This window comes from Anticarsia gemmatalis, chromosome 17, assembly GCF_050436995.1.
Source record: "Anticarsia gemmatalis isolate Benzon Research Colony breed Stoneville strain chromosome 17, ilAntGemm2 primary, whole genome shotgun sequence".
In the NCBI taxonomy this organism is placed as follows: Eukaryota; Metazoa; Arthropoda; class Insecta; order Lepidoptera; family Erebidae; genus Anticarsia; species Anticarsia gemmatalis.
The window spans coordinates 4,890,593-4,915,375 of record NC_134761.1 but is presented as its reverse complement, the minus strand read 5'-3'; the positions used below and the strand labels follow the sequence as shown (position 1 = coordinate 4,915,375).

General features: G+C 35.5%; 1 protein-coding gene across 5 annotated transcripts in view; it reads left to right on the top strand.

Moving 5' to 3' along the window:
- Positions 1-24,783, top strand: part of Dg (Dystroglycan) — a 70,587-nt gene that overhangs the window by 5,742 nt on the left and 40,062 nt on the right. For all 5 annotated transcript variants that reach the window (XM_076125486.1, XM_076125483.1, XM_076125485.1 and 2 more), the window contains exon 2: positions 15,312-15,369. The gene's annotated coding sequence lies outside the window, so the exon portion shown is untranslated. The remainder of the gene's footprint in view (positions 1-15,311; positions 15,370-24,783) is intronic.

The following is a 24,783-nucleotide window of genomic DNA, read 5'->3' as shown; positions in this document are numbered from 1 at the left end:
ATTGATTTTTCGGTATTCGCTTGAAATTTCGCTTCTATTTCTTTTAATCAAGATATCTACGTAAATATTAATCACATAATGTTGCTTAATTGGTCGATGTAATTCTTTCACGAATCTCTCATTAAATCTCATATATTCGATACGATATATCAATAGGTGTTTGTTTAAGTGTATATAAATCATGTAGTGAGCTAGTAACACATGTGTCTCTGCGTAAATCTGTCAGTAGGTAATCGTTGCGTGGTAAGAATAACTGCGATTGAATCATCACAATAGTCTGCAACGTCTTGGTGACTCAGCTTGGCCGAGATGTACCGATTGCAGCACCGAGGTCAAACTAACGTCAATGTTTTACTAACTGTTTTATGTAACATCATCACAATCGTCCAACCATAGTTTATTGAACTAACTTATCATTCCTTTAAATGCATTCTGCTTTATTTGCTAATAATTCTAAAGAGTCATCGATTGCTTTAAATGTCGTGCTTGGTTGTGGCCAAAAATCAAGTCCCCAATCTGTGATCTAAACTATTATTTTTAAAGAAAAGTGATTTGTAATCGACATAACCAGCGACTCATCTCAAAAGCATTAGCAGGACAACTGTTTCCCGAAGCTTTTTTAACGACAAACAAAACGATGGTTCTACAAACCCATCGAAATGGATCGCTCATTGTTTGAATGGGTGAAATTCCGGATCGGTTACGATCAATAGTGACATCATCGATGACCATTAGCTTGTGTCCCTTTCTACAATTGGGTTACAAAGCATACATTACGACAAAATGCTCGTTAAGTTCGCTGTGATTCAATATTTTTAATTAGGGTGCACTAGAGGCCTAATTCCTCAGAAAATTAGAAGGTATTGGGCATCCTGCCATCTTCTACACTATATCGCAATAACATGAGTCGCTAATGTTTCAGATGGCCTATTCTCAGTATAATAACGTCTCTATTTTGAATCTTTGTGTTCACGTACAAGAATAAATTGCATGGGTCAATACACGCTCTACTTTTGTGAGTATAAAGACCTGAGTCTACTCACATTGTCATCAATGCCGGTCATTGCGGCCAATAAAGTGATTAATTCAGCCCATAAATGTATTCCGCCGATCTATTCCGAATTAAGGTCAGTGTTGGCACCCTGGACGGTTGCAACATCAGTCGGCGGGCAATTGCCGTTGAAATTGGGTACTTCATGGATATGATAGCTTCTATATTGAATACGATGATTGGTTCAGTTGCGTGCTATACATGTTGCAAATCTAATTCAGAATTCATACACGTTTATGATGCAGATCGACATGCGAACTTGTAGTGCAAACATAAACCACGTTCAGATGGCTATTGACGTCAGAGGTGAAGGTTATCAAATGAACTGTTTTGCAAGTATTTCAGATTTTAAGTTATTTTCATTGCTATTTTGTTTAATGAATTAAACTGAACATAATGCTATCCTAACAATGGTCACGCAAAAAAATAATGGCTACATTAAAATTAAATTTAAGTCATTAAAGTCTATTCTCATATTTCTACTTACGTCATAGGTATATTTTTTCGATACTAGTATTTATCACTAGGTTCCCAGTGCTACCACATATAATAGTGAATATATATTTTTAAACATGATTACCAACTCAACGGAATTATGAAAATGACCCACCGCTGCAATCTAAAACTCATTAATATTACAATTCACTAGGTTTAAGTGCTTTTTTATCTCCTCCCACTTAATTTATTGTTGAGGTTCAAAGTTTACTTGAAACTAAACTCTGCTAACGAAGTCCATTGAACACTTCGGCTATTTTATTTTGACTTTGACTTAAAAACTTTCTACGTCTATTGAAAACATTACAATGCATGCTTGACAAAGGATCTCTATAACAATTTTTATTAAAAAGCGACCATAATGTTATGATATCTGTCAAAGGTACTTAGGGTAATGTGTGTTTTCTCACATTAAGTTATCTCGTGCCACGGGCGGGTGCAACGAACTCTGAGGTCTTCGGATAAACCGACTAGTTGCATGTGACGACTGACGACCCCGGCATTTTTGACCGAAGTTAATATTTTATTCCATTAATTATACACATATAATCATCACTTATAAGATTCAATATCGAAGCACAAACGCTAAAGTATTAATCAATCAGCGTTCTCTTTACACGCATCTGGCGTGGTCCATGAATAACCCAATATTAAGATTTGAACATACAAGGCGTTGCATGCAAGTGAATGCACAAAAAATATGAATTAAGTACGACATAATATGTGGTCTTTAATCGGACAGCCAACGAACCGAGGAAATTTTTATGATACACGTATCACGTGCTTGAATTTCTATGACGTTTCATTGTATGGTTCTTGCTTTAACCGATTAACTGTCTGCATAGCTCATAATTATTGTCAGGCTGCTTTTAATAGCATGACTTTTACTAGGTACAATGTAATGCCTTAATACTTAGTACGGCATGACACAAAATTGTTTGATAGAAATTAGCGTTAGATATTGGAGGTAAAACCTGCTCGTAGTTTCTATTCAATGGTTCATTCAAATTGTTACCTATTCACAACTTGGTCGAGCAGTAGGCAATAATCCGGTAATAACCGATTTGGTTTTGTCTTATATCTATTTATCCCTCATGCGGTCCCATTCACTAACTTATTCCTACACCGGTGAGGCAAGCTTCGCCCACGCGCACCAGATTTCTACCCAACAGGTTATAAGATATAGTTGTTTCATTTAATATCCCACACTTTCTAATAAGTACAGGAAAATTTGTATTGAAGAGGTTTATTAAGTTAACATCAACATTCTAGTCACGACTGCACAATTTTCTTTAAATTTGAGCCGCTTGAAATCAGGAAAGTGAATTCAAACTTTTTCGAATTCAAATTAATTTCCGTCCGCTCTGTAATTCTGAGTGTAGGCACGGAATATAATCAGAATGTTTTTTGTATTGTATTTACGTCAGGTATAGCGTATAAATTGGAGCGAGGCGGCTGTTTACCACAATGACTGACACTCAATTAAATATCTCCAGGCGTTCTTTCAGGGGATGATAAAAATATACGAGGAAATGGAAAAGGAATGAAAGAAAAACAAGGTTTACTAGACGTTTGAGTTCTGTGTCCCTTTATACAGTGTAGTGGAATGTGCGGTCGTAGGCGACCGGCTGCTTGCTAGTTATGTACGATTGTGATCTTTAATTTTAAAATGTTGTCCCTAGATATAGAGCACTAGCTCCCGTGGGTGTGGTAAAAGGGACTTAAGCATGCATCCGTCGGATTATGTCTGATAAACAGGATGACTGTCAGTCGCTGGCAACTCGACAATTCCGTCATTATTTCATACATTATATCTCAGTGCTGTAGAAATAGGTAAACGTATACCATCAAATATTATATGATAATTCTTTCATTACAATGTGGTGCAAGCTTACAGAAGTTGTTCAAATGCATTGATTTCCGAAATAAATTCGACTGTTTAATTATAATTCATTCTCTATTTCGGGGTTCCTCGCCATGTAGACGTGAAGATAAATACGTTCGGTTGCATCACAGACGAAAGTATAACGCCAAGTCCCGTTTATCTGTGGCTTTATGTTTCTCATTTAGACTGCCACCGTAAAAGGTTATCGATCATTATTTTGTTTTAATTTAACACCACCCCATTTGGGATAGTGTTCACACTACGTAATAAAGCTGTCGAGACCAAACAAAGTCATATATTTTAAGGTGAACCCAATTTGTCAGGGTTTGTGTCGACATCTGGTACCAGTTGCCACGTTATTAAAGACGTACAATATTATAGACGACAGTTTTTATGTGTAGCCATGCGTGATAATCCAATCCTGTTACTCAGATTATACGTTCATTGTTCGAGATTGACTTGAATGCTGGGTTTGCCTCGTTAGGACAGCATTTGTTTAAGCTGTCGCTATGTAATTCACAGGGGAATATTGTAGGCGGGGAGGTGAGTTAACATATTTTCCCTGGCCCTCTTTCAAAATATTCCAGTAAGCTAATTCACAAGATGGATGTTATGTAAATGTGTTCTAAAAAGACAGTGTTATTAGAATATCAGCAAAAATTGCTTGCAATGCTTTTATACGGTTCATATTACATACCTGCGTTCGATAACTGCGTACGATCAATAACAACTTAAGTTACGCGAAAAATTCGTTGTTAACACACTGTACTATTAGTTGTTTTATATTTAGAGAGAACTAACATTTCTTGATTTGATAAAATTTGATAGAAATCTGAGTATAATAGAAACGATTCGATTTAATATTATTTTAAAATCTGTCCACGTGCTCCAGATACACACAGCTTCCCAAAAATATCCTTACACGAATATAGAAAGGATTCACTACAAAACCGCGCATGACAAGCTAAATGGAAATTGCATTGTGATGTTACTGTAACAAGGATATGATACCGCCCGTTGGCTGGTATGGTACCCACGAGAACGGCCTGTTTGATCTATTTGCAAAAAACAACAAGAAAAAAGGCACGAGACATAAAAGTTGATGAAAATGTTCTGTGGGGCGACCTCGTGTATGTAGTGGATTAAACGACCTCACTCACAAGTCACACACTAAAGTGTAGTGGTTATATTCGCTGCTTGTCACGTTTTGGTAGCAATTCGCGACAGGAGACCGTATCCCAATATGCGATTCTCTGCGTATATGTCTGATGAGACGTCGGATCGTTTCAAAGGTTATCCACTTTAATACGCAATATGGCGTAGAGAGTAGAGGCGGAATGGATGTAATAGTTTACGTGGATACACATGATTTTTAACGACTATGCGTTTTATGGTTGCTAGTTCTATATGGAGGTCGATATTGGGCCACGAACGAAAAACGCGCGCTGGTCTCTTATTGACTGATTCAGCGTTGTTTATTTCTTAGGATCCGATATCTGCCAGTCGACAATTGAATGTCATAAAGTTTATTGATGCAATTCTGTCTAGTGTTCTAATGAATAATTTAGTTCGTTGTTCTTTTATTCACGACGTGATTTTCACGTCCGATATTTATCGCCACAAAAAGTCTTTCGACAAGTTTTACCGGTATTTTATGTCAGCTTTTCTTGAACTTGTTTAATAATTAAAACAAAAGAAGTACTTGTTCTATAAAAAATGGGTTGTCGCTCTAGGCATGTTTTTAAACTTTATTACGAGCCCTAACTTTAGTAATTGAAAGGATGCGTAACGAGATTAACCGATTCATTGCCACCTTCATTTTCGTGAACAATTCAGCCAGGCCCCATTCATTGGTCGGTGGCTCACCATTTGAGCCATCGGCCTCCCTGAAGGATGACTCAACTGATGAGTCATTGGCTCCTTGTAATGATTTAATGCTTTTCGCCATCATTCGAGCCAGTCTGACAACCAGAAACGTGTTACTGTGTTCTCCTATTCGAATTTGTGGATAATAAAAGTTAATATGGCGTTTCAAGGTAGTATTTGTTGGTTTTAATGAAATATTGCAGAGGTAGTAAACATTTTAGTAGTATTCAATCATTATTTATTATTGTAATATTATTTGTAGATAATCAGGACTACGACGATTTTACTGAATGTAGCCAGGCAATGTTTACTGATTTCCATGATCAACAAATTGAAGATAAAGAAAATCAAGGTTTTCCAAGCTGTAGTCAATCGATTTTACAAAAAAGTGTACAAGATGTTTTGCGGCAGTTATACAAAGGGTTTATGACACCTGACTAATAAAAATATTCTCTAAATTGAAGGGCCAGGTCTGATATTCACGGAAATGTTTAATGAGATCTGAAAAATGGTAGTTTAAGTGTTTTTTTTTTTTTAATATCCGTTTTTATACAATTTTGGTTTGACTCACCAATTGAGCCATCGGCCTTCCTAAAGGTTTTTTAATGACTCAACTGTTGAGTCATTGGCCATGAATCGGTTAAATGTCTCTGGTCTGTACATATTAAAAAGTAAGTAAAACATTAAATTTCCTCGAAAAAGCCTAGCGGTACTTGTACAAGCACTGAAGCGTAGCTGTGTATTTTTTATTCAGTTTTTATTGCTCTATGGAATTTCCCTTTTTTATTAACAGGTGAAGTGTACCTATGTGCTATACTTTCTCGAATTAAAAATTAAAGCGGCACGTAGATATTAACCAACAATTTACAATTTGTTTCGTTGTTATTTAAACTACTTGAAATGACACTGATCCCATAAATGGGATGTCATAACTAATTCCGATTTTTCGTACTTTTCTGCAAAATTTTCAAGTCTCTAGTAATTTATACAAAACCATTTCAAATTCAAATAATCAGGGTTACACTGACGGAAAAGCGGTGCTGTAACAATTAAATGCCGTCATAATTCTTTTTTCATTTCACTTTCGCGTGCACCTGTATAGTTTCTGGTTATCGCTTTACACAATCCAACCAAATTAGACGTGGATGGCATTTATATTGGAGTGACAAATTAACCAACACCAGGCATGTCAAGACTAATGAACACGAAACATGTTTTCTTTGTCTCCTTTGAAAGTTGGTATGTTGGTTTATCAATCTATCGACAAATCAAGCGTAGGTACGTTACAAATCTCTTCGAAGGCGTGTGTTTCTTTTGAGGCTTAGAACTGCTATAGTATGAAAAAGAAAAAAGGCGTGCGACAAAATTTCTCCGTAGCTATGATCGTAACGTGAAACATACTTCAGTGAGGTGTCTGAACATAAAGCAAAGCGTTCGGGCGGAACGACAGTCCGTGGCGGAAGGAATTGCTAATATTCAGCGCTGCGTCATATCACCGCTCATACATGCGTTATATGAGACACCGTTGTTTCCTGACGAACCCCCTTTGTACACAAAATTACAGACCAAAATTTGAAATTCCTGAGTTATCATAACACAACGCAAACACAACAGAACTTAAATAAACAAAAGCGAAATAGTAAAACTCCAGAATGCTAAATTACAGACAACACGCGAAATAGAAACGAGAAAATCTGTTTTAAGAATACTACGTGAAGTTTCTCTCATCCATCTGTTTCACTGGAAGCTAAATAGAATATCTGGGGGCACGGAAGTGCCCCCGCAAGGCGAGCAAAAAAAAGCGGCACGGCCGTAACATCCTTTTCTCGAAGCAATTCGGGCTATTTTTGACACCCCTATAATTTCGTTGTGGATAAAACAAGAAGCCTGGATTTTCAGCAACTAATCAGTCATTGTATAAACACGGTATATTTAAAATTTCAGTCAATTTGAACCAGTAGTTTAAGAATGACAACTTGTTACAATTTTGAATTTTGTCACTCACTGATTCACTGACTCACTGACTCACTGACTCACCGATCATCAAAAGTCTAAGGTACTTCTAGCAGACTTAGAAGCTTAAAATTTAGAATACAAATAGGGTTTAGTGTCTTAATCATGGGAAAAATTTAATATTTTCTAATTACGGTCCAGTTTTCTAAATACACCAACTGCAACAATAACTTTGTAATCCCATATAAATGTATAAGATTACAAGGTTACATTTGCAGTTAATGAATTATTATTACTGTAGACAATAAAATAAAAAGGTGTAAATAGGTACCTACTATATGAGGCATAACGGGAGGAGGTAAAGGGTGGGTAAGGGTGTTTAGCCCATGAAACTGAACAACATTCCCATAAGAAAATATGTTGAATTATGAAAAAAAAACGTCTTTCCATACAAATTGGACTTATGTTCGCTCTACAAAAAGAAGTGAGATGCCATCAAAAACATTCTGTAAAAACTTCAAGTCTCGCCGCAAAAAATTGTGAGATCTATATAATACCAAGTCGATTAATCTATTTAGTCTCTACTTAAAGGACCTTCTGTCTTAAGTTATTACGTATGTTATTATCATGCCAATTTAAAAAAAAATACCTTTAAAACAAATAGATCGACTTGGTCATCGCAAGAAAACACAAATTCGCCATTATTAACATTTCAGGAGCATTGAATTCTTGTCGTGCTGTGTAGATACATACTAATAATCAAATCATGCGATGGCCAGGTCGGTCTATTTGTTTTAGAGGTTTTTTTTAATTGGCATGATAATAACATACGTAATAACTTAAGACAGAAGGTCCTTTAAGTAGAGACTAAATAGATTAATCGACTTGGTATTATATAGATCTCACAATTTTTTGCGGCGAGACTTGAAGTTTTTACAGAATGTTTTTGATGGCATTATATTATTCAGCTCTTTACTTTTCTATTATACGTCAAGACTTAGAAGTCTGACTAGCGTAGGTATAATGACTAAACGAAATGTACAATCTTATTTCATGTACAATGTCTAACCTTTAACTAGTAGATATACATTGTTTATTCTAAGCATAAAATCCCTGAACCTCTTTACTTGTGTAGGTACCTATCGTGCAAGATAATGAAGAAGCTCAGGAGAATTGATACCGACATCTCCGCCCCCTGCACTTCTTTTGAAGTCCCTTCCCGATTACAGATTCGCCTGTCAAGAGCAATAATGTAGTATATTAATATACCTTCGTTTGGAAGCGGGCCATGGCCAAGCGTGATCTGTGACGTAGTGTTTATTGCTATACCATGCCCTAAGCTACACGAGGGCCGCAATCGTAAAACGAATTTTGTACATCAACAAGCAATGTGTGAGATCATCCCAACGATTCTGTGTGTACTCTGAGCAAACACAGCGAGAAAATGTTGTTTGGCACAATATTCGCGTCGCTTGAGAATTGTGTCTTGCTTTATTTGATTTTACTTGTTTAACCGACCCTGTGGTTTTGGACACTTTTGGACGAAGGTGACTTTGAATAACTTTATTATTAACAAAGTTACTGAAACTACATTTGTGTAAATAAATAGAGACCTAAATATTTTTTTTTTATTTTTGTATAAACTATAAAGCTTAATGGATAATAAATTACAGAAAAGTGTACAAACTTGTAATTAATTCTTTTATTAGACATGCTGCGACCTAAAAAGGTAGATTAATAAAACTGTATCAAAACTAAACAATCAACGTCTTTTAAGCTTTACTTTACATTTTCATAATTTAATTCTATGACGAATCAGTTTTCGTGTTTCAAAAAGGGGTTAATTGCCGCCACGATTTGAATACCATTTCCCAGAAACGTTATACCTCTAAATATTGCTTTTCCATCGCACCGTATTGTGGGGCGAAGATCTTTCAATTTGTTCTAGAATCGACGGCGTTGCTACAAAGATATTTGATTTCAATAAACACATATCAGTGATGAAGTTTTTAGTATTAATCGTTTTGAAACATTTTGCTATTTTGATTGTATCTATATTGCCCAACGTAATTTAACAGATATGTAGCATTCTCTATATGGTGTAACGTAAACGTGTTGAACTACTTTCAGAATTAGATACAGAGTGATACAGTTATCTCGTAGGAATTGAGTTAACGACACGCTAAAACATCTCTCACACTCTTTCATTCGAGTATTGGTTAGCACATGTTTGTGACATGCTTAATTAATTCTGTTAATCACCATAATTTGTTACTGCTGCGTTTTTAATTATATCACATAACTGCTAGCGCACTATTGGTTTAATTTGTTATAAATATTTGAACAATTCAAATTCAAAAACATTCATAGATGTGATGAGAAAATTGTTATGAGAGTTTAATATAAAAGCAAACATCCACAAAACTAAAGATAGGATAAAATGAATTGCAGTTTACGGAAATCGTGCAAGATTCGCATTAATTGCATATAGTGTTTTAAATGTTCAGCAGACTATGCATAAAATTTTCTGCTTATTTAAAATTATCCAAGCTACCTGAATAACAGCGGCCTGGCATGTTAATTATGACGTCAGTGACCTGATTTGGGAATATTGAACGAAAGTAAACTTTCAATAAATTGGTATCGCGGTTGCCGCTAATATTTCACGATGCTTAAACAGCCATCAGCCGGTAAGCATCTCAATAATATCAACTATAAACATGGTTGCTATAAACAAAACTAACACTAAATATTTGTAAACGATACTTTAAAGTTTTTTATGATATTTTAGAAAGGAGTTCGGTTGTTAAACAAACACGAGTGGGACCACACGCACAGAATGAGTCAGTGTCCATCGTTGCGCCGCGCGGCTATACCACTCGACACGTGGATAATGTCCGTCAAGGATACTTACTGAACGTTCAGCTGGCTTACTTTGTTTCGTTCCATGGATTATTTGAACAAACTTTTAGTATTTTTTAACCATGTTAACACATTTTGTTAATATTTTCTGAATATTTTAAAAAAGCTTGGAATCAGACCGTCACTCACTAAACACGCTTATTTATTTTCAACTTTCTTTCAATGTACGAAATCAACATCTTCACAAGTAACTTAATCCATTACTTACAAATTTCCTCAAGAGTTTACTGCTGCGCTCAGAGTTTCGCAAATATTAATCCTGGGCTTACCTAGATAGTCTAGAGATTTAAATTTGTATCTTAGGCGATATAAACGTCGGGCTAAAGAAATAGTAGCTTAAATAGAGTTTCAGAAATTGTTATTAGAAGTGCCATGTCATGAAACAGTAGTTAGTGCTCAGTACTTGGCTTCGCTACGCCACAGTTGTGAAATCCCAGATTCGTCAGGAGTTGGCATATTGTAATTAGAGTTTGTCTGCGGCTAGCGGCCCGAGATTGGAACTGTGAGCACTGTGAACTGTAATACCCGATAGGCCGGCTGAATTCCACACCATCTGTACCCAGAATTCGTCGGAAATATCTGAAATACAAACTTCTCGCTAGCGTGCATCGCTCTCAAAATCTCATATTTCCCTCTGACGAACACACTCCAACTAGAATACGTCAATTGATGTCGACCTTATTTCAGTCAGTTTGCAACACAGCGATATTATTGTTTGAACGGTATTGAGTCGGTGCAATTACGCTCGTTAAATACTATCTATTATTCGCGACAAACAGTAGCAGTTCAAACTGGGGCCAATTATGATAGATGAAGAATTGTGCATTGTTGCAAAAAGCGCATCGGTATGTTTATATTTAATTTTATGAACTGCGGGAAAAATTCCTATATTTTCGCTGAAGCACCAATTTACGTTTTGTCTAACAAATTCGCTCTGTAACAAATTAATAAAATTTTTCGTTGATAGCACAGTTAATTCATGATAAAGAGTAGTAACAAAAACAACATAAACGAGTAATGGACAACACATTGACTAATGAAGAATTCTGACGTCTGCGTAATTTTATAAGAATGTACCGTCGAATATATTAACATTTCTATTAAATATACAAGAAACAAAGTGTCGGGTGATTACGACTTACATTCAAAAACCTTGAAATAAAATTCATGTTACGAAGGAGTATGGCGTGTTTGGTGGCTACCTCTACATTTTTTATGACGACGCTACTAAACTGTGTGGTGCTATATTTCCATGATATAAACTTTTCTTGATTAGCTAACATGCGAACTGTAAATATTTAGTTTGTGTTATTTAATTCCTCGACTTGTTCGGTATGTGAAACATCATGTTACAACAAATAATACATTATTTTTGCTTCTGTCAACATAATTGGAGACTAGGTGTTGTTACGTTAGTCCCAAAGTCTAAATTTGGTCACCATTTCACTCAATAAGTAAAATTATTAATGCGTGTTATTAGTAAAATAATCTTGTTCAGATACACTATAATGACCCATGATCACAATAAAATTATACTATCTGTTTTGTTGTGCGTTTGTTATGCGTAAAATATATTTAAACCTTCAGTCACAAACAAATCTATTTCGTCTGTTAGACTTGCACAATATTTCTTAATTGATGAAAAAATAAGTTTTTTTTTTTTTTTTTTTAATCAAATTTATTGTCAAGGCCTTTAGCCAACAAAAGGCTATGTCGGCCTCATAGGGAAACTCAAATTACAACAAAGTGTACAGCAAAATCTTAAAAAAAAAACTAATTTTCTAACTGAAGGCAATTAAAATTTTCAAAAAACATAAATTAAAAAGAGAAAAATAAATTGAATATATTTTAATTTAGCATATTTACAGAAAAAACATAACTAAAAAACTTAAAAATTTTAATCGCCTTTTCAGAAAATGGATCACTCAAAATAACATTTATACTACCATTATGACAAAAAAAATGCTGCAATTGCAACTGTGCTCTAATATTGTTATATAAACTGCATTCTATTAAAATATGCAACAAATCATCGATTTTCGAGCATGAATTACATATCGGCGACGATTTAACACCCACCAAATTCAAAAATTTGCCGCAGGGCACATGACCGGAACGAACCCTGAATGCCGCCACTATCTGATCCCTCGACAGGCCTGACTCATCACACCAAGGGGCCCGAGACAGCGCTGGCTGCATGGTCCGGTACCAGAGAAAAAAAAATAAGTTTGTATAAGGTTTGCATGGAGAGCTCCAATCAAGTTCCGAGATTGTTATCATGTAGTCTGCAGCATTATAGAGATTACTCGTCAAGTTAATTCCATCGCGTGCTCAAACAATGCCGTGTGGCCCACATAGAGGTAGATAGGCGTGAAGATAGATGGTGGTATCTCGCCTCTTCCACGTAAACAAACAAAAAGACTTTCCCTCTTAATTACATCACATCTATCACGTACACTTGACGCCCAAGCAACGACGCGTCGATAAATTAAAAAATGAAAAAACTTAACCCATTTCCATTCTACAAGCCGTATGAAAAGTTAAACATAACGGCGTCCCGTGTCCTGAAGTTGATTCAGGTCATGCCCGCTGGAATTTCATAAATAAAATCTAATTCCGCAAAACGAGTCCGCCGCCTAATGAGGGACGCAATTATGAATCTAGGCCTCTTATCCTTAATAGGCATTCGAGTTATCTCATAATTGCGACGATCAGATTTTACAATTTATATAGTAATAGCTAAATAACATATCAGCAGCCCTGTAAAGTTTCGGGTGTCGAAATTGCTGCTAACAAATGTGGCTGTGTATGTTATTTCAAGGTGACTATAATTCCGACCGCGCGTACTCGATCAAATATTCAGTGGATCACAGTGTAATATGTAAGATTACTCGCAGTTGATGTTTTAGGCTGCGGGCGCACTTCCATTTTCATCCTCGGGGATGTAGTAAACGACTACCGGCTTTCTTTGCTTCGACCCTCTGCATCATTTATAATCATAACTCCTCCAGCGAACACTTTAACTTCGCACCTCGCCTAGCACTCGCCTTGATGCGAGTAAAGTGGAGGAAAACATTTTCGTGAGAGGCTTTTGTGCCACTCGCGTCTTTGAATTCTAACTTTTCACGAAACATATGCATGCAGAAATGTGACCGAACTTACCTACCGAGCCGCGTGTATGTAGTTTATAGCTACTTGGTTCAGTAGTTTTATGAAGCTTTATGTGGCATAGCATATAAATTGAAAGACCTTTATAATTTCGCGCTTGATTGTCATGGTTCTATTCTCGGTGTGGATCCAATATAACTTTTATTAACGAATCGTTGGGCGTGCGTGTGGGGTCACTCGTGAATGTCGAAGGTCTTTCCGTCCCTGAATCATAATGACTGTTTTAGACTTGACATGTTATCAATGATACCTGGAATTCTTTTTCAGTTTCATTCAGTAGTCAAAAAAAAGTGGTTCTATTTACAGGGATGTTTAGTCTGAAATCACGAAAGTCGTAACCATGTTACAGATGTTTGCTGTGTGTGGAACAAATATTGAGCGTTCCATTCCCATTTAAGTTAAAACAAACGCAGGCAATAAGTTACGGGACTTGTAATGAAATTCCCGGGCTTCGTTTGATTAAAATAAGTCCAAGATGTCGGTCCTGATCCCGCAGTGAGTTGGAGCAATTGCGTTATTGGATCGCAAATTGTGCTTGATATTTTAAAATCCAGGAAATTGTTCGGTCGGAAAATTCTTTTAAGTTCCTGCAGATTTACTTTAAAATTCAAGTTGCAGAATAAAATATAAATTCAACCAAATGGAACTTACGGTAATACGTTTGTAACCCAACATCTTTGTAGTAAAAGTTGATTTTCGGTTACGGTTATGAAACATATGAACTGTTTTATAAACTGGACATTAGTTTTTTACACTGTGCACAATAACTGAACACCTAATAACTTTGTCAATTAAAATTAATCTGGGTTTTTGGCCCAAAGCCTGAAAGCAATGGTATAGTACCAAATTATTATGAATGTTTATTGTAAACAAAGGTCGTTAGGAGTTTATAACCTCCACATAAATACCATTAGCGGCCTCCAAATATAACGTTTTATGTGCAAAAGTACTTTTGATTAACAAATCTAAAGTCGGGCGCCGAGCTCATTATGGATATTGGAAATGTCAAAGTGAGAAAACCATTTGTTAATATCATTCCATATTGTGTATTTATTATCGCACAATTTTGTTTGCTTAGTTAGTCTTGTATCGTCCAAATGGATACAATAATAAGTCATACATCTTTAGTTTTTGTTTTACGAAGTATATCATATTATGCGTAGAAAAGCAAATGTCGATGTCAAAACCTAACCCTATAGAACTTAGATTTAGCATATAATAATAACATTTAAAATACTAACACTGCGAAGACAAGTTTTGCATAAAATGCGCACGAGTCACTTCTGTGACCCGTTTTTCGTCGCTTCTATTACTGTTGACATCAGAGCATCATATTACAGTAGTGATATGACGCCTCTTACATAAAAATATATACGGCGGAACATGTTTACGTAAAATATACCGAGTTATTTGATTCACAGAGTTGTGTTATGTATCGAGTGAAGTAGCAATATCATACGCGAGGCCAGACTTTGTTGGAAAAACTCATTATACTGAAACAACACGGGATATGTTAGGTTAATCTAAATATGAAAATATTTTGTGTACAATCTTTGTACAACAAGGGAATATGAATGAGGATCGTCTGGTCTCGAAGAATGATGACGGTCGGCGTCGCGTTACGTTAGAGTTTGATCACATTATGCAAACAGTTTGTTACCGACTGACTCTGAAGTCTGAACTATGATTTGGAAGCGTTGTTTGACTTGGCTCAAACTACGACTGTCCGACAGCTTGTGTAAACTAGTTCATTGCCAACGTAACTAGAAATCTAATACTGCTGCTATAATATTGTTTCGTAGATTAATTTCAGCCATGATATTTACGAGGAAAGTCCAATAAAGCAATCGTCTGCAAAAGATTGACCCAGTTTATACGTAGCTTTGCTTACCCCAAATTTAATTATCCGTTTATGTCTACAATGTTCTCACAAGGAAGGAAATAAACGTCAATTTATTCTTATCTTTGCAGGTCAATTACACATCAACCTAGTCTGATGATAAAGGCTTCCATTCCCTTGATATTTAAGGTAAGATCTTTGAGCTTTATTGATATTGTAGTTATTTGATAAAAGAGTTTTTTAACATGACGTAATCTAGGGTAAAGGTAATAATCACTGGAGTAAGATCGTTATTTATTTGTTAAACTTTGATACAATGGCAAATAAGTACAAAAATTGTGTATTTTTACGCTACATTAATTCTGATTTGTGTAAAACATAACATATTATTTGCGTATTGCAACTACCTATTGGACTTTTGAACATATAATATTTACATCACAGCTTAAAGTACGAGGACAAAGAAATATCATAAGAACTTACATACAAATTATTACGTCATATTATTATGAATATAATTAAACAAGCCACATAACCACAAACAGTTTTTCTAATATTGATGATTTAAACAACTTGTAATGTATATGCGTATACAAAAGGGAACCGCATAAAAACGAGGAAAAACTCATTAAATTAAACCGATAATTTAATTTACTTTAAAATACAGTGTAAAATCAGTTCGTGAATTACATCCAGATTTTGAATAAGAGTAGCCTCTTTATATAAGAAGGGTTAGAAATTACGATCCCATCATCTTTCGATTTTATTTTTCTCAAGATGCTATTCGTTCTAAAAGAGTAAAGCCACTTCGGTTCATCGATTGCCAAACAATTCACGATTGTTGAGTTTACTTTGAACCTGAAATAATCATAACGAGATTGTTTACAAGTATTTCTCATTAGCATCTCTTTTACTTGTAACAGTCGTTGCTTAAAAATGTCTTTATAACAATAATACGTTTAAATGTTTACATATTCTTGAGAATCGTAAGAGATTTAAGTAATGAGGGAATAACTTTTATTTATATTTTCATATAATTACAGGCCGCTACAAAATTTACCACAAGTCTTATCTACTGATTCTTGATCAAGATTACTTGAATTTAAAGTAATGATTCTACTAGTACTTCGGTTTATTTAACTTGTTGAAACGATAAAAGACCAATTTGAATGTTCCCAAATGATTCAGCCGCCTACACATTCGTTCGTGTAGTGGTTGTATGAAAATGTTTTGCGTGTAGTAGGTGTTCTCATCGTTTATTGTCGTGTTACTCGTGTGCGGTGCCACTGATCATTTTAATGTATTTTATGCGACTGTTCAACTGAGCGTAATTTGTTCAATTTATGTCATTTTAACACTTGTGTGGCTCTGTTTTGTATGATGAAAATTGTTGTTTAGAGGAAAGGGGTGTGGTCGTTCTATAGTCTAGTCTAAACTTACTAAATGCGTGATATCCGTAAAATGTTCCTTGCCTTAATATTGCTTGTACAACCGAATCGAGCAAACATTTCTCTCAATCACGCCTGTAGTAACGATGTTTCGATTTCGATTGAACTAAGAATAAGAATAAATAGCTAAGAATTGTAATGAAAGTAATTATGTTCAATTAAAGTGTTTTCTCAAGGCGAATCGTGACGTCTTGATGTAGAAATTAATATTGTATTAAGGGCTCGACTCAAAATATGCGGTACGAAAGCGTTGCGTTATAAATGTTTCATCAATCATCATTAGCTACACTGCACACTTGCCGATTGTGCGCACGTAACGAACACTTACAATTGTAGGTAATTTTCATATAACATGAGGCCATATGTCAAATAAATCAAGCAATCCGAAGTATCATAGCACTGCTTTGTAATACCAGAAAACAATAATTATAACATACCTACCTGCCAACGTTTCTTCCCATATTAATAAGTAATTAAATTTTACAAATGTTAGTCATGTTGCGTACTGTGTGTATTTTTTTATTAACTGCATAAGGAAAAGCTATATTGGCTGAATAAATTTCAAATAAAACAAACGTGTTCCTTAATTATGACTGTCGTGATTGCTAACTTAAGAATTAAATGATAGCCGGTTAGTGAATGAGTCATTTCTCTTCTCGTTAAAATGTACAAACAAGCTAAGTCAAACAATAAGCTCTATTTATTTATAAAATATCCCCAAAATATATCAAGTCATACATATTTGTACATTTTCCATCCCCTAGGGCTCGCACTGTTTAATGTTACCAACAAATAACATACGCCCAGTCAAACTGTTTATTTATATAAGGCACATACATCACTGATATCTCCGCCTGTTACATGTTCGCCATTGTTCCCTATACATTGCTCTAGGCGGTTTTGTAAAAGGATACGGAACACGCGACTGTCACAGCTACACACTTGGTGTCTACATCTACTGAATTCCACTTTCATAGTTATCAGTGTGGCTTCCTGCCTAACCTTTACCTGTATTATGAACCTTGTACGGTCAAAGTTTCACCACAACCGCAGGTTGACCCTCGAAATCCCGGGAGTACAGTTGTTAGTGCCTAATGTGCCTATTTTCAGTGAACAGTGTTTGCGTAATTTAGCGATTTCATTTCGCAGATTAAACTTGTTTTGGATAAAACTGTATATTTTCTTAATATAAATATGCAAAACTCAGAATCAACTAACCATCTTAAAATGAACTGTCTATTGAACGGCAAACAACTATACATTAAGAAGTATCGAGTAAATCGCCGTAAAGTACATTATCTACCGTGTAAAAAATACTAATCGGTTCCGAGGCGCCCGGCGCTCAGCGAGCGGAAGCAATGGAATGGAACATCGAAATAAATTTTAGGCGATCAATAAATTCGGTTGGCAACTATAGTTTTAGATTACGCTTGTATGGTATAAATACTTCAAGCTTTACAGTCTTTACATTCACAGCAAAAGCCTTTTTATAAAATGACATCCTATTACGTTAACGACTAATAGGCCGTCATTAAAAGACCTTAAATGAATTTTTCCTTTCACGAACAATCGTAATCTCCATTCCACTTAAGTAGTAATTACTTTAAACGAAGCTTCCTTAAGAACTCCTAAACCTTACCTAAGACTAAAGTTTGTAATAGTGGAACTACATTAAAATCGCTTCAATCAAACTTAGTTCACTCAAGAACATTTGTCTGAAACTTATCTTACAGTGACGACTACATTTAATTAAAACTTAGTCAAGCAATCTCTATCATTTTTTATGATGTCTTTTATAGAATTTATGAATTTTTTCATTGTTCTTGAAATTTTTCTCACTAATTAGTAAGAGTTTTTATAAAGTATTGCAATTCTATTGTGTTCGGTAAATGGCTGAATGTTAAGGCACTTACAATTATTTTTCTCTCAACTAATTTAAATAATTAATAGGCTCAGCTAAGAATCAACTGAAACTTAACAACGTAACGTAGGTACGTACGCACGTACTTCAATTATATCATCCGCTTGGTGCCTACTTCTATAATAAACTACATACCTAAAGCTTCTCTGCAAGGATCTATGTATTCATTTTTAAGTTTGTTAAGAATTATATAAAAGTTCTTTAAGCCTCCTGTTCATATTTAATGAGGGAAAATTTTGCAACGAAAAGTCGCGCAGTAGACTTGGTATGTTTTCTTAGCAAGTTGCAAAGTTGAGTCATAAAATTTTACACGCCAATAGTTTCGCCTAAAACAAATCGGGAGCACTACAACTCTTAAGTTGGTACTTTAAATTTCACGGGAGAAAGTAGCGAATTTAGGGAACTGCGGCACTTGGGCTAAAGTCGGAAAGGTACTACACTATATCCAACTTTGTCGGGATCAAAGTTTGAGATTACATTTCCTGTTTAATCGTTCGCGAAAAACGAACGCCTCTTTCTTTTTACTCCAAAAGAAGTAAGTTAAAAACTTATGCGAAAAGTATTCAAACTATTAACTCATAGTCCTGGAGTATTGTATGATATATGTATGATGTTTGTACTGTATAATAGTCACAATGTACTAATCATATCCTTTACACGAGCTCATAAATCAGAAATAGATTTTCGTAGAACCTTATAAGCAGACAAGAACAAAGTAGGATGGCCATTAATTCCGTGAAAATAAGCTCTTCAATCACTTTTGTATTCACGGTATAACGCTTAGAATAACCTATTGTTGATGTTACAATAAAGCCACTTTTCTAATAATTTTTATTAAGTGCCTTCCTTTATTATTTTAACAGACAGCCTATTGTCCACCATACTCACCCATACATAGATCACGCATACAAAATATTGTATGTGAAAATTATGCATGCACACTTTTTTTTGTAATAGAGATAGTCGCAGAATGTGTAAAAAACCTATGTCTGGGATGCAATGTGAAAGAAACACTTTATTTTCTTACAACCTAGGTCCGTCTAATTTATAGTTCTTCATTCTACACAACAGTTCCAAGAAACAATTTAGGTCATCAAGAAAATTGCATCACAGCATTCCCAACTAATGTGCACGAGCACGTCAGACATAGGCCGTGGAGACGTCTCGTTAAAATTATAAATGTAACTAAAATTAACTCATAAATACCTCGAGAAGATTCCGTCGTCCTTAGCTTATACCTAAAAGTAAATATTAACAGTATAGGTATTACGCGGCATCCGGTCTGGCCAAACAAGAAGAGTGCCGCTTTGACACCGGATGCGAGAGTATCGGCGCACGAGCATGCCCATTCTAAAGTTCGATCCACAAACGTCAATCCATCAATGTCCGTCGTCGTACCGGAAAGCGATACTGAATTAGTGTAGCGAATTGAATTTTATTTTATACTGCAAATCCTTTAATTGTCATATTGTTAACTCGTGTCTGGATTATAAACTTAATCGCATTACATTTTGAAATGGAATCTACATCCCACAGTGCTCTCACGTGAATAAATTAGAAGGTCTGTGTGTTACAATGGACTATGTGCTCATAGTATTAGGAAGTTGTTAAAATAAATTGATAATTATGTTGTTGTTTAAGGAACAAATTTATTGTTATGGGAACTCTTAAGTGAAGAAACAGTTAACTCGTACTCGTGCCATCTCTTCCACTAAAACATCTCAGTATGTTAAGAAGGGTCCAAAAGATAACATTGAACAGTGTCATCCATCTTTGTTATCTGCATTTTGTGGTCACTAGTCTGCCTGTCAGAGATAAAGTGATTGTTAGCTAAGGTAGGTAGGTACAAGGATAGTTCCTTGAGAGACATCGATATCGCGTCTAAGAGTTGTTTTTGCATTAGCTTGCAAATGTAATCTTAATGTAAAATACCAAGATATAATCTAAACAAATTGTGAGATACTGAGTCGGAAAATCACGGTCCTTAGTTAAGGACAAGGAACAACAAGACGACTTGACATTGATACGTTGAGTCGTCCTGACCCGCCTCGTCCATCCAGATAAGGACATCGTGCGTGCCACTTCGCTATAAATAAGTCAGATAAAATACTGGTTTACTGCACATAATTATCATTTAAAAATGGCCTTGAGGGTTTATTAAACGTAGTAAGCACTAGCAGCTCTCTACAAAAACTGTTAGGTTACACTCCGTTAATTCTTTGATAATGAGTTGTTCGAGACTTTGCTAAACTAAATGGAACACTATATTAAACAATTCAATAGTCAACACGTCTTATCGGTATTATAACATCGAATATATTCTCAATAGTGACCAATTATAACGATAAACTATTGCAACGGAAGTTAGAAGTTCATAAAGTATTATTTGATCACAAAACACTCCAAAAACCTATGCCCGACAAGTTATATAAAAAAAACTAAGTATTGTGTCCAATGCTAATAAAGTAGCTAATGACTGTCTCGATTTCTTATGTTTCAGTACAGAGTTAGAAAGGAATGAGGTATCTGTATTTATCAGGTAGGGCTCGCTCCTTAGAGCGAGCTGTTTGCTCGTTAAAGCCCTTGCTTCTTCCTTTTAAGGAGTGGTCGGCGCCTATGGACTGCCTTCTGAATAAGGAAACCATTGCTATTTTAATATTTATGATTGTCTATAAAAATAAATGTTTCATATTGACGCCCGTCTTCCATTCCACAATACCAATTTATAAGCGCAAGAGCTTACCGCAACAATGACTTAATGGTTAGTGATCAAGTAAGTGACTAAACGTCTAATTCTAGTTCACAATGCCACTTTTGATCGGCAAACAGAGCGAAACAGAGTTATTTTCACCGTTGATCCTTTAATGAACTTGCGGGTAATGTGTGAGTCATAAGCTATTTTAAGTGAGCTCTCGCATCGGATAAACGCTTAAACATTGCATTGTATAAACATTGTATTCATATTTTGGACGTTGTTGCTTGAAACTGTTTGCGCCCAGTAACTTGTAATCAATTGAAAGCGCACGCAATGTAATGAGAAAAACAATACCAATACATGTCTTGACAAGAGCACGCGCTGGTAGGAGCTGCTGTGATGGTTAACAATTAAGGCAATTAAAGAGCATCGACAGAGCCGAGGCGCGTGAACACTCGTATCATAATATCGCTTAATCAATTTGATCGCGAGCAACTGAACCGGGGGTCATTGACTTTCAACTAGTGTTACTTGCTACGCTACGTTATACGTTATAGTTGCATTAATTAGTTGTACAGAATGCGTTGTCTTAGTAATCCTACTGATTGGTGTCAAGATAATCTATGATGGGTTGAAACATAAAATGGTCCGTTCGCCCGGTATTTGGGTCGCGGTGATTGCTCCAACGCCCAGATTCCCAGCAACAATGCTCTGTCCCACTCATCAGCGGCCTTTTGTCTTGATACACGTCCCATCCCAATCTATTTTCACGAGTAGGTTAACTTTGATATATATTCTATTAGGTAGATTTTCAGCTTTGACAGATTTGTAGTCGTTCTTTGTTTGTCGATGTGTTCATCCCTGTTAGAAAAAAATACGAGTATTTTATTTAGAGTGAGCAAAGCTCTCCACTCTCCTATACAAACATTTTTGTTGCAATAAAATGCCGTTCACCACTTAATCCATATAGAAACAACTAACGTTATCCGAACGCGAAACAGCGAATACTAATCCCAGAGTCATCGTTTTGAAAAATGTCCCGCCTTTAATTTGCATACAATAACCGGTTGTGAATGGCGGAGGACGTGTACCGCTCCCTCCATATTCGTAGAAATTACGCATTTTACTTAAAAGTCACGTGACAATTTCCCACACATAGTGCTCGCGGACAAGCCATTGAATATAGAAAAAGAACATTATTTTGATAAAATATGTTTCTTTTTATATTTCTTTTTTAAATACGCCTTGATAAGCAACTTGACCCGGTCCACTTCTACTTTTACCTTTTAAAGTTCGGCGCTGTTTACGATTAATTAATTATTATCAAAGCTTTTACATGAACCACTTAAACATATTATGTTAAAGGTCAACGAAATGAGACCTTCCAATTTGCGAAACAATTTGCCAGGGAAAATGATTCATGGAAAACGCAAAACCCGTTGAATGTTCTTAAACAAAGAGAACTCGTAATAATTAGTGACACAATCATTATTATGTACGCGTGTGAATACCTTAAATAAATAGCATAACATTTTCGTATAATGGTGTATTCAGAGTGAAATAATGCCGCTATTTTGTAGCTCACGATGTAGAATCCTACGTTTTTTGTATTTTATTTGATTACGAGCTGCAATACCAGATAATAAACGCATACAATATTCATCTATTTAACCCGCCTGTACCAAGACGAAAGCTCATCTCCGTTTCAGCCTACTTAGCTGCATTTTAATGTTTTAAATGATGTTACGTTAAAATTTTAAATATTTTCGGTCCCTTGCTTTTATTCTAAAAGTAGTATTGTCTACTAAATGGTCGCTATTACAGTCTACCTTGTAAATAAATCCAATAGGTTTTAGTATGACGGTTCTGCTCGTAATATCACAGCGATATGGCATCGATACATCAATTTTATTATGTTTCAAAAGGATATTAATACTACCAAAGCTTTGATCTTTTTCTCTTTTTTATAAAAGAAGAGTCAGACGCACCACGTAGTATAAAGTTTCCAACTTACAAAATATAATATCAAACGTACTGAATTTCAGTGGGACCAATAAATGAGGTAGAACAACGCAAAATGTGTCCCCGCGTGTATATTATTTTCCTAAATATTTTACTACGGTTGTTTCAAACTCTCCTAAGCCATTGGAGAGAAAATATATGTTTATTTGAGTACTGGATTGCTTAACTTTCGTTAGATATGTTTCTTTGGCTATTGTTCCTTTTGTTACAGTTTCTAATCTCGTGTTCTCCGAAAACTCTATGTATCCTTTACTCGTGTTTTGACTTAGTCAATAGACATATAAATACGGCTACTTGTTCACTGCGATATATCATGCGTGATTGTCAATTAGTTTAAATTATTTCCTTATTATCTGTCTTTAGACAAAATTTATTACATTAAAATTGATTTACTAGCGAGTGATACAATATTGTACATTTATGATGTGTGATATATAATTATTTTTGCGTAATAATTACACTGACAAAATGGTTGAGTGGTTCTAACTTGTAATGCTAACGTTAAATGACTGTAATAAAATGGTAATGCCAGACGCTAAAGACATGTGAGTGTATTAATCTCGTGTGACAGTCGATAGTGTAATTTGCTTCATAGTAATTGTCTCGCACAGAATCAATTCACTTTCGCTAATGCGCGGTAGGAATCCTCGTGTGGCGCGACAGTGATGAATCGCAGCCATATAGACAAACTGTCTAGATAAACCTAATTTATTACGTCTTATGTACATTATACCATAGTAATTAAATCTCTTTTGAAGGACGAATTGCCTATTAACCTCATCTAGTAAAAATATGTCACGGCCACCATCCAACCGACATAGATTTTTTCAGACATTCTTTTGTACACCAGTCACTGTTGGTGCACAAACCCTTTGTTATCTTATTTGTCAGGTAAGCCAATTTAGTTTCACAAATTATACCTACTTCCTTTCAAACAAGTTTCCTGTCTGATAAGCGTGCTTGTACTGTGTCGATCAATTCATTATTCATTTCTGATTATCCGCAAGAAACCAACTATATCCATAATTTTCGTGAAACTCCAAGTTAAACGGCAAAGAAGTGTTGAATAAAATACTACTTGGTAGACTTAACTCTGTATTTTTTCAGCGAGGATCGTAAAAGACAAACGTTAAAGTTCGGTACTTACGAGGTCTGGCGCTCCCCTAAAGGGATCGAGCTTATGGCATTGTCTCGAATCGAAGCCACGCGCCATCGGATCAGTGTGTCGTGTCTCATCTGAAACTCTCTGGGGAAATTGAACGCTACACGAGTGATTCAATCCGCTAATACGTCTGCATAGACTTTGTTTACACCCCTACAAAGCTGACTTATAATCTACTTAATACCTTACCTCTGTTTGATACGCACTTGAAACATGTGCGTAAATTATGGAAGTGAAAGCACTTTATTCCATGTGTGTCATGTTAAATGATTTAACACATGTTGACATGAAACGACAAAACAATATTAATGGACCTCCCGTACGCGGAGTAGCGTGATAAAATAAATACAACGGA